Raw genomic sequence first — 10,241 nt, 5'->3', positions numbered from 1 at the left:
CCGGACGATACCCGAGGCCAAGAGGTAGGCCACGAGTTTATGGTTTACCAGGCCTGTACAGGCCTTTGGCTGGAACCATGCACATGTCCTCTTTTCCTCCTGCACAGTTTATCAAATCCATTATCCGTTATCCAAAATCATGTTCAATTTGTTATAGTTAATCAAACCGAAAAAACTTCACACCACACACTTCCAACACTTCCAGCATCTCTCCTCCCACCAGTTTCAATCAACAAAGATTTAAGGCAAACTGTGGGCTTAAATACAGATGGAAATCAGGGAGACGGGAAACACCAAGGTAACAAGACAGATCTGAAAGAGATCAAAGGCGATGAGACAGAGGAAGTTAAATGTCATGTACACATGACACATGAGAAAACCCAACAGAGACAGTCTTAACCATGGGAACAGCGGGGAGAAAAGAAAACAACTTAAACTTAAGGAATAATATTAATAATAATAATAATAAAACTACTGAAAACTAAGAAAACCAGAGAATGATATTGTCAAAAGAGACAAAAACTAAAACTGATGAGAGGAAAGATGTTCAATGTTCTACCACAGACAGGATCAAAAGGCCTGTGAGGATCTGAAATGGGAGTGCTGGGCTGCACTGTACAGAACACTACCTACATAAACAAGAAGATCATTGTTTAGCGTATCCAGGAGAGTGTTACATTACAAACATTCGGAACCATTTTGTCTCCGACTTCTGTTTTATCTACTGTTTAATCATCTGTGACACAATGTTTTTCCATGTCACACAGCAAACAAAACAGATACTGGTCACAGCAACACGTTTGTGTTTTGCTGGACTAAAACCAGAAGAAGGAGAGTAAATCTAAACCAGTTAATTTTACTGCTTTTCTGTGGCTGATTTTATTTTTTTCTCTTGTCAGTAGTGTATGCAGACAGCAGCTTCAGTAGCTGAAAAACATAGCCATTAGCAAAGTGCCAAAAATGGTACTTCAAACAGAGTCAGTGATTTCAGGTACATAAAAGGAAGACAAAGTGTGTGAAAGCAACAGCATGTCAGCATGAACTGTGGGATTTGTTTCAATGCAGTTTAAAAGACAGTAGGAAAAACAGTAGGTCCTCTGAGAAGCTATATTGTTAATCTGATATTGTGAATATACAGGTAGATTAATTAAACATAACAATCAAATTACACAAATCTGTGCAATCAAACACTGTGAACAATGGTCTGCTGCTTTTCCTTGGTCAGAGTGAAGTATGTGCACTGAGTCCAACTCCTGCGAACAAAAGCCTTCTGTATCCATCTTGGATTGATTAGCAAATAGTACTCCTTACCATCATCTGATCTGAATTGGAATAGAACAGAATGAGCTCATACATCACTACGGTGGTTGACCATCAGCCAAAACCTTGGCTGATGGTCAACATGTGATAGGTGAGTGCAATTTAGGGCAAACTCCAAAGCCAATCAAAGGTGAGAAAAGGAAACAAGGTGAATCTGGTGAAGTAAGGGAGTGTGAGGAAGAAAGGGTATGAAAAAACAAGAATCTTTGCAACAGGTGTCGCACCTGTTTCACACCTAGGCTCATGTGATCAATACTGGGTCAACGACCCTCTGGAGAAACACTCCCAATAGGACATAAAATCAGGGACTCTCCACCAGTTGTTCTTAGAACTGAAGAAGCTTCTTGGATGAAAAGTCTTCAAGAAATCTAAAGAAGTCCAGCTGCTTTTCTTTTCAAGCTCCTTAGACAGATGAATGAATCCAGCAGATTGTGAGGAAAAAGATTGTTGCATAGTCAGGGGAAAGTGCCAGATTGAGCCACCAGGGGTCTCCATCTTGTATTCACCTTCTGAAACTGACTTAGCTCTCTAAGATTATCAAAACTTTAACACTTTGCTTGGAGGATCAGTTGTATTTCTTGAATTAAAGGCTCTTTCTAGAGCATCATATCTTACAGCTTCATGTTGTAAGTGAACAAATTCCAAACTTCTTTACATTCAACACTTCCTGCTATAAAGAAGCATGAAAAGACAAGCTCACACAATGTGCAGCAGTAAGCACTGATCAATATCTGAATCAGAATCTGATGATAGTTTGTGAGTTGTTGGTACACTTTTAAATCATTTTCTTTGTAAAAAGCATAGACTTTTAGTGTGTGTGTGTGTGTGTTTTGTCTTATATATTTTATAGGGTTATGATTGGTGTGATGATTGGCAAAATCCTTTGTTCAGGCTACTAAATCATATTTTCGTTCAGCTTGGATAACTTTCTTTCATAATGTACACAGTGACCATGTTTATAACTTGTCTGGTACCCCAAATCCATAATGGACAAGGCAGCCTGAGACAAAGTCAAATGAATGTACTGAGCTATAGTTTCAAAATACTACTGTAAAAGAAACATGTTGCAGGCTAATATTTAGGTTTTTTTTAAAGGTACTCTTCCCATGACTCTGCGGTGGTGCAGGGGTTAGCACCAGTGATGGGAATAACGGCGTTACAAGTAACGGCGTTACAACTAACGGCATTACTAACGGCATTACGTTTTTCAGTAACGAGTAATCTAACTAATTACTATTCCTATCGTTACAACGCCGTTACCGTTACTATTAAGAAAATGCGGTGCGGTCGCGTTACTATTTTTCAACAGACGGTTGAAGCTCTCTTCAGCTTACCGCACATTATATCAGTTGTGAGGAAGTAGCTGTCTACGTAAGTAATCTGGGCGCTACAGCGTTTAACAGCTGCGTGCGCTCCCGCGGGCGACAATCACTTTCTGGCAAATGATCACTTTTTGGCACAACACCTGGAGCTAAGTGGGCAAAACGATCACATGAGTGCTGCTGTTTGACTGAGGAAGAATAAAGTAGTAGTGGTAAGCCAATCACATGACCACTTTAAGATGATAAAGCAACAAGGTCATATATACCAGTTTTTAAATTGTGCTAATAGGCCAGGTAAAACCAGAGTTATGATAAACAATATATACGCAGCGTGTCTGTGAAGGTTCTCAGTCATCCAGGTCATCGTAGTCAAAGGAGTTTGCAAAGAAAAGAAAATATATACGCAGCGTTTTTCCTGAATAGTTTGGTTACGTTTACTGTCTATGGACAGCGCTAGCAAGCACTCTCTGCTTATGACCAAAAAATAAAAAAACAAAACAAAAAACTGCCCGTTCGTGTTGGTGGAAAAATGCACCATGTTGAGCAATCAAAAAATGATATGGCAACATAACATTTGGTTGTTTAGGAAGAGGGGGAAGTTTTAGGAGTGACGGTGAGAGAAAGAGAGAGAGAGAAAGACAGGAGAAAAAGAGAGCGATGGAGTTTTGAGATGTGAGAGATTTGTGACGTTTAGCATGTTTGGAGTGTGTAGTTAATGTGTTGTCTTGTGTAGTTAGTGTGTAGTGTTGTGGATAGTTTTGTGTTGTGTGTCAGAACAATGAGGCGACTGATGTTGTGGCAGACCACTAGCGGGCTCCACTCACACCCAGTGTTGAGGGAGTGTGTTGATGTGTTTTGTGGCGCGATGTGTTCAGTTGATGTGAGAAGAGGAATAAAGCAGGAGTGAGAACTAATAGCTCCATGTCGTCTGTTTACCTCCACCTTGGTGACCCCAGACTCGAACATGCTGCAGGTCGAGGATGATGCCGGCTCCGCTCTGGATGCATCAGCGGCCGCCAGTCCTCCACCTCCTGCTGCAGCTGCATTTGCTGTGGCGCTGAAGCTACCGGACTTTTGGCTCCACGATCCCCCGTCGTGGTTCGTGCACGTGGAGGCTCAGTTAGCCCTTCGCAGCATCTCGGCTGATGCCACGAAGTATCACCATGTGGTGGCCTTGCTCGACCCGCTAGCCACCCGTCGCACGATGACCCTCCTCCGAGAACCACCCACCCAAGGGAAATACGCCGCCCTTAAGGGGCTGCTTCTTCGGCGCTATGCCCTCTCTGACGCGGAGCGAGCTGAAAAGCTTCTCTCCCTCTCAGGCCTGGGTGGTGGCACGGCTCTGGAGCTCATGGAAAACATGTTGTCCTTACTCGGACCGGATGACGGAGGATTCCTCTTCCTCTTCCTCCGACAGCTGCTGGCTGCCGTGAGAGCCGGCCTTGCCAACTCTCCGTTTCTGGCCACGAGGGATTACCGCTCCCTGGCAGAGGAAGCGGATCAGATTTTTCTCAGTACCCACACTTTTGACGTGCATGCCCTGGCTACGGACCCGGCGGCGGCATCTGCACCTGCCTCCCCCGGAGTGTCGGATCCTTCACTGACGGCGGGGATCGCTATGTGATGGCACTGCAGGAACAGCCTCTGCTTCTACCATCAGCGTTTTGGTGCCAGGGCGCGTCGCTGTCTGCCACCTTGCTCTTTCCCAGCCCAGGGAAATGGACCCACCAGCGCACCGTAGCGGCCGCGGACGCTGGTGACACAGAAAGGCTGCTCTTCATAAAGGACTCGCACTCCGGGAGGTGTTTTCTGGTGGACAGAAGAGCCTCCTTCCCCCCGCCACCGCCGACAGGCTGGCAGCAGGCTGCAGACCACAGCTGGTTGCAGCTAATGGTTCTCCCATCACATCATTCGGAGAAAGGTTGGTGACTGTTTGTTTCAATGGCCGGGATTTCCAGTGGAACTTTGTTGTTGCCGCTAGCTCAGTGCCTATCTTAGGCAATGATTTTCTGTGTTCCCATGGACTACTAGTCGATGTTACTAACAGACGTTTAATTGAGGCTCGCTTGTTTTCTTCGCTACCCTGTTTTACTCGGGCCACCAAGCCCCTGATTCGGGCTAATGTAGTGACCTCCAGGGATGCTTTTCAGTGTTTGCTTTTGGAGTTTCCATCACTGTCTGTCCCTGATTTCTCTAACACAGTAACGAAACACGGGGTTGAGCATTATATTCCCACAGTTGGGCCCCTGGTGTTGCCGGTCCTGGATTTCCTCGGGCACCCCATTTCCGCTGACGGTGTGGTCCCATTGCCAGACAGGGTCCAGGCCGTTTCGGCTTTTCCGCATCCCACATCGGTTAAAGCCTTGCAGGAGTTCTTGGGGATTATCAGTTTTTACAACCACTTTCTCCCCAGAGCAGCCCACCTGCTGCAGCCACTCTACACTGCCTTGAAAGGTCAAACAGCCAAAGATCCTGTTGACTGGCTCCCAGAGCGCATCCAGGCGTTTTCCACTGCCAAGTCTGCGCTGGCTAATGCCACCCTGCTGGCCCACCCATTTCCATCGGCGGATATCGCATTGACCACCTACGCATCCGACGTAGAAGTGGGTGCCGTGTTTGAACAGTGGGTTTCTGCTGTCTGGTAGTCGTACGCTCCGGGACGCCGAACGCAAGTACAGTGTTTTCGACAGGGAGTTGCTGGCCCTGCACCTCACGACACGCAACTTTCGTTTTTTCCTCGAGGGCCGCAACTTTACCGCGTACGTTGACTACAAACCTTTGACCTTTGCCATGTCCAAGGTCTCTGACCCATGGAGCGCATGCCAGCAGCGCCAGTTGGCAGCCATTTCGGAGTTTACGACAGACATTCAGCATGTGGCCGGTAAGTCCAATCACGTCGCTGACTGTCTGTACCGCGTTTTGGTTTCCCCCGTGTATGTTGGTGTAGACTACGCTGCCATGGCCGCTGAGCAACGTGCTGACCCTTCAGTCAGCAAAAACGGGCCTCGTGCTGGAGGACACGCCCATGTGGGCCGGCGGTCCGCGCCTGGTTTGCGACGTTTCCACCGGCCGCCCACGCCCGGTGGTCCCCCATTCATGGCGTCGTCGTGTTATCGACTTGGTACATGCCCTCTCTCATCCGGGCGTCCAGGCCTCAGTCAAGGTGGTCAGCGCCAGGTTCATTTGGCCGGGCCTTCGCAAATCGGTGAAAGACTGGGCAGCGGCTTGTATCCCATGCCAACAGTTGAAGATCCACAGGCACTGCTTTTTTATCACTGGCAATCAATATCTCATGTAGGCTAAGCATGAGATATTGACACAAGCCATCCTGGCTTGTGTCAAAGGGTTTAGTTTGTTTAATACGTGCGTTGAAGGACATGTCCTGATCAAAAATGAGGTTCCTCACAGTGTTACTGGAGGCCAAGGTAATGCCATCCAGAGTAAGAATCTGGTTAGATACCATATTTCTAAGATTTTCAGGGCCGAGTACAATAACCTCGGTTTGATCTGAATTAAGAAGCAGAAAGTTAGCAGCCATCCAGGTCTTTATGTCTTTAAGACATTCCTGCAGTTTAACTAATTGGTGTTTGTTATCTGGCTTCATGGACAGATAGAGCTGCGTGTCATCTGCATAGCAGCGAAAATGTATGCTATGTCTTCTAATGATGCTGCCTAAGGGAAGCATGTATAATGTAAACAGAATTGGTCCTAGCACTGAACCCTGTGGAACTCCATAATTAACCTCAGTGTGTGAAGAGGACTCTCCATTTACATGCACGTCATGTCACAAAGCTCATAACATTTCAAGCTGGTCTCTAGAACATAACAGTGAGCTCACTGTACTCAGATCTCCATCTCAATCATGGACCAGTAAATATCACACAGATGTCACATAAAGTGTGACCTTATATTTCTTACCACTGAGAAAAAGCTTACTAAACTCTAGACCATGAGAAGATAAAACACTTTAGATTGAAACCAATTGTTTTAAAAATCCTTCTACAAACAATGTGCTTGATATATTATCCACCATGTAAAACATTAGAACAGCTCTACTCTGTGTCAGCACTCATCATGTTTGGTACAGGCTGAGCAATGACATTGTTTGCTGTTAAGTGTAGCAGCACAAAGTCTTTCAGCTATTTAAACCATCACAGATGTGTAACATATAAACATACACAGCACATACCCAGGCACACCCACCCATCTCATAGTTGCAAAACTCCTCATTTACATAGCTTCCTGTATCGTACCAACAGATCTGCTCCAAAGAAAATGCAAATTATGCATCATAATACGTCTGCTACCCATCACCTTATTGGCACACTATCATCTATTGTGATTAGTTTAAAAGACAAAACGTCCAGTGTCAAAGTCAGAATGAAGACAGAAACAGTTCCATCTTTCACAGGGTGGAGAGCTTTTATAAAACCACAGTGCCAGTAATGCAACACAGAACACAAGACTTTAAACTGCCTGATGAACAGGATGTGGTGGCAGATGTGATAAGTGTGTGACAAATTTAGAGAGGAAAGGGTAAGCTTTGCATTATTTAATAGTATTAAATATTGCATCAGACACACACAGTTTGGAGAAAGTAGCACACTTAAAATAAACTAAATGTAGTTTTTAACTCCGTAAACAGATGTGTGTTTACTGAGTGACAGAAAAGAACATGCTCTAACATTAGTCAACAGAAACACTTGGCCAAAGAAACGAGAGGACGTAGGGTTTAAGGGACTATTATGTATTTACTATATTTATATTTTATGATCTGAACAATTACAATAGGTCAGTTCATGAACTTAATCTATGTGGCTACTCCCTTAAGTAACATCCCAAATAATGAGATAATGATAAAATGATAATACTAAAAACTAAATCTGCTGATTCACTGTTTTGTGCAGGATATATATCACCATATTTGCAGTAAGTGAAGAAATACTGATGTAATGAAGATGTTCTGAGTAACCATTAACTATGTGCTTGACTAAGTGTCTACATCCAGAATCCATACAGAATGAAGGCGACATGCCAAAACCATCTGTCCTCCAGCTGCCATTCAGGCTGGCTCCAAAGCAAGTCAGCTTTAATATATATATATATAACTCATTGCTCTGGATACTGGGGTTGATTAAAAAAAATGCCTTGCTGTGATAGGTTCATGTTTCAGTTGTAGTGAATCAAATTCTATGGTACTTATCTGTGTATGTAGGAACCAGCTAACCTTCACCTGTGTTTAATTTTCACCAGTTTTAATGTAATTTTGCAAGACAGGTTTGTGCTGGGAACATACCAAAAATATGAATCCAGCTAAAATAATTACATTAAAAACAAAACTAAATAAATACTTAATTTGCACCCTTCTCTTTCATAGTGGCATCTCAGCTGTGACAGGGTGAGAGGCAGACACAGACAATCATTTAAGCTCACATTAATGTTAGAACCACCACGTACCCTAACATGCATATTTTTGGACTCTGGAACTAAACTGGAGTAAACTGGAGAGCACCACAAGGAGACTATGAGAACATGTACCACCTAGCCAGGATGTGCTAACCACGAATACCGTATGAGGCACATCACAATAATAATTAATACTTGAAAGCATCACATCATCTGTAAAACGTTCCTCTCTGTTAATCGTCTTAATGATCTGACTGAAGTGTGTTTGCAACATCCACATTTTTCAGACTGCAAAACAATCCAATAAATGATTAGAAGGAAATATAAACCGACCATATTCTTTTTTATTTATCATGAATGTAAAAGAGAATTTCATGTATAAAAATTACATTCTTTTAATTTTAGCATTAGAAACTTTGATGAAATCAATAAACTGGCCTGTAACTCATTTTCTCTTGACTTCCACCCTCACATATCAGATTAAAGAAGGCTTATTCTGGGCAAGGCAGAGAAACATGATGCTGATACCAGACCTAAAAGCTGCTACTGCTGGGCATATGTAAGTCATTTCTGATGAGGAGAACCAACACTTTTTGAACTTCCAGTTTCATACAGTCAGCTTGTGACTGCGCAGAATAAAAGCATGCCTCTGAAACTCTAACGTTTAATGCTAATGACAGGTTTTTTTGTGGCTTTTGCCACTGAGTAATTTACCATTGTGTTACAGATTTTTACGAGGTCTCACTCAGTAGATAAAATACATTTTTGCAAAGCTTTTTCAATTATTAATGGCTTAACAGCAGCGCAAGTCACTTTGGTTTCATGCACAAAAAAGCCCTCAGCTTGCATGTTTAGGACAGACTCCTGATAGAAATCACTTTCAACTGCAGCCATTGCATCCTCTGCTTACGTCACCGCCACTGGATTCTCGAGCCGTGGGGTTGTGTTCTCTGGACTGACGAATCCAGTGTGGGTTTGGTGGCTGCCAGGAGAACAGACTGTCTGACTGCACTGTGCCAACTGTCAAGTTTGGTAGAGGGGGACTTGTGGTGTGACAATGTTTTTCCGTATTGGCAGTGAATTTGCAGTGAAAGGAAATCCTGCCACAATGGTTGCTTACCACCACAACCTTGTTTCACAGTCACTTGCATTTACACCTGCTGTTAAGGAAGGAAGCCACTGCAGCGTTCTCCAAACTTGGAACATCATAAAATGCTAACACGATCGTGTTGAAGACACGACCCGTTTCTTCAACCCGGCCGCGGCGCAATGTGCCAGGTTACAAAAATCTAGAACTGCACAACCAACCACAAAGACACATGATGTGATGTCAAAATCAGCGTCTGACACAGCGAGCAAAATGGTCGCTGCTTACCAGCATACCAAGAACAATGGTAAATGGACCTTATACAGCTCTTCTCTACCATACCTGAGCAAGTAAGGCACCTTTCACTACTAGCCATTCATCTTGCCCAAAGATATTTAGCATACAGACTGAAGGAGCCAGGGATCGAACCACCAAATGGCCAGTTTGGCCAACAATTTGGGGATGGCCTCTTCGTGCTCCTGCATAACTCAGTCCACAAAGCTGTCCATAACAACATCAATGAGCAAGTTTAGTGTGGAAGAACTGACGGAGCTGCACAGTCCTGACCTCAATCCCGTAGAACACGATGGGGACGAGACTGCGAGCCAGGTCTTCTGTATAATGGTCAGAAATTCTCCTGAACATTGTGGAAAGCCTTTCCAGAAGAGTTGGAGTTGTTATATCTGCAAAGCTTGGGATAAAATCACATTAAACCCTGCAGATTAAGGACAGGATATCGTTCAAATTCATACACATGTGAAGGCAGACGAGCAAATGCTTTTGTCACCATAGTGTCTATTTTGAGAAATTAATTTTAGAATATATTGCTAATATCAAATCTCAAATTGCAGTTGATCTTTACATCAATGGAAAACAAGGGAGAGAAAATGCACTTTTTGCAGGACTCTCCAAACCAGCCAGAGTCCTTACAGGTTCACAGAAATGTGACCATGTTACGTCAGCACTGATTTCTCTTCACTGGCCTCCAATGCCACAAAGAACTGCCTTTCAAATCTTTGTGTAAGTTCCCAAAGCTCTGTGGTTTGAAGCCTGTACATCTAGTCCCACCTAGTCCTAGAATTAGATCCAGGTTTGTTTGAAGCTGC

Source organism: Oreochromis niloticus, linkage group LG20 (assembly GCF_001858045.2).
Source record: "Oreochromis niloticus isolate F11D_XX linkage group LG20, O_niloticus_UMD_NMBU, whole genome shotgun sequence".
NCBI classification, from domain to species: Eukaryota; Metazoa; Chordata; class Actinopteri; order Cichliformes; family Cichlidae; genus Oreochromis; species Oreochromis niloticus.
This window is presented reverse-complemented; position numbering follows the sequence as displayed.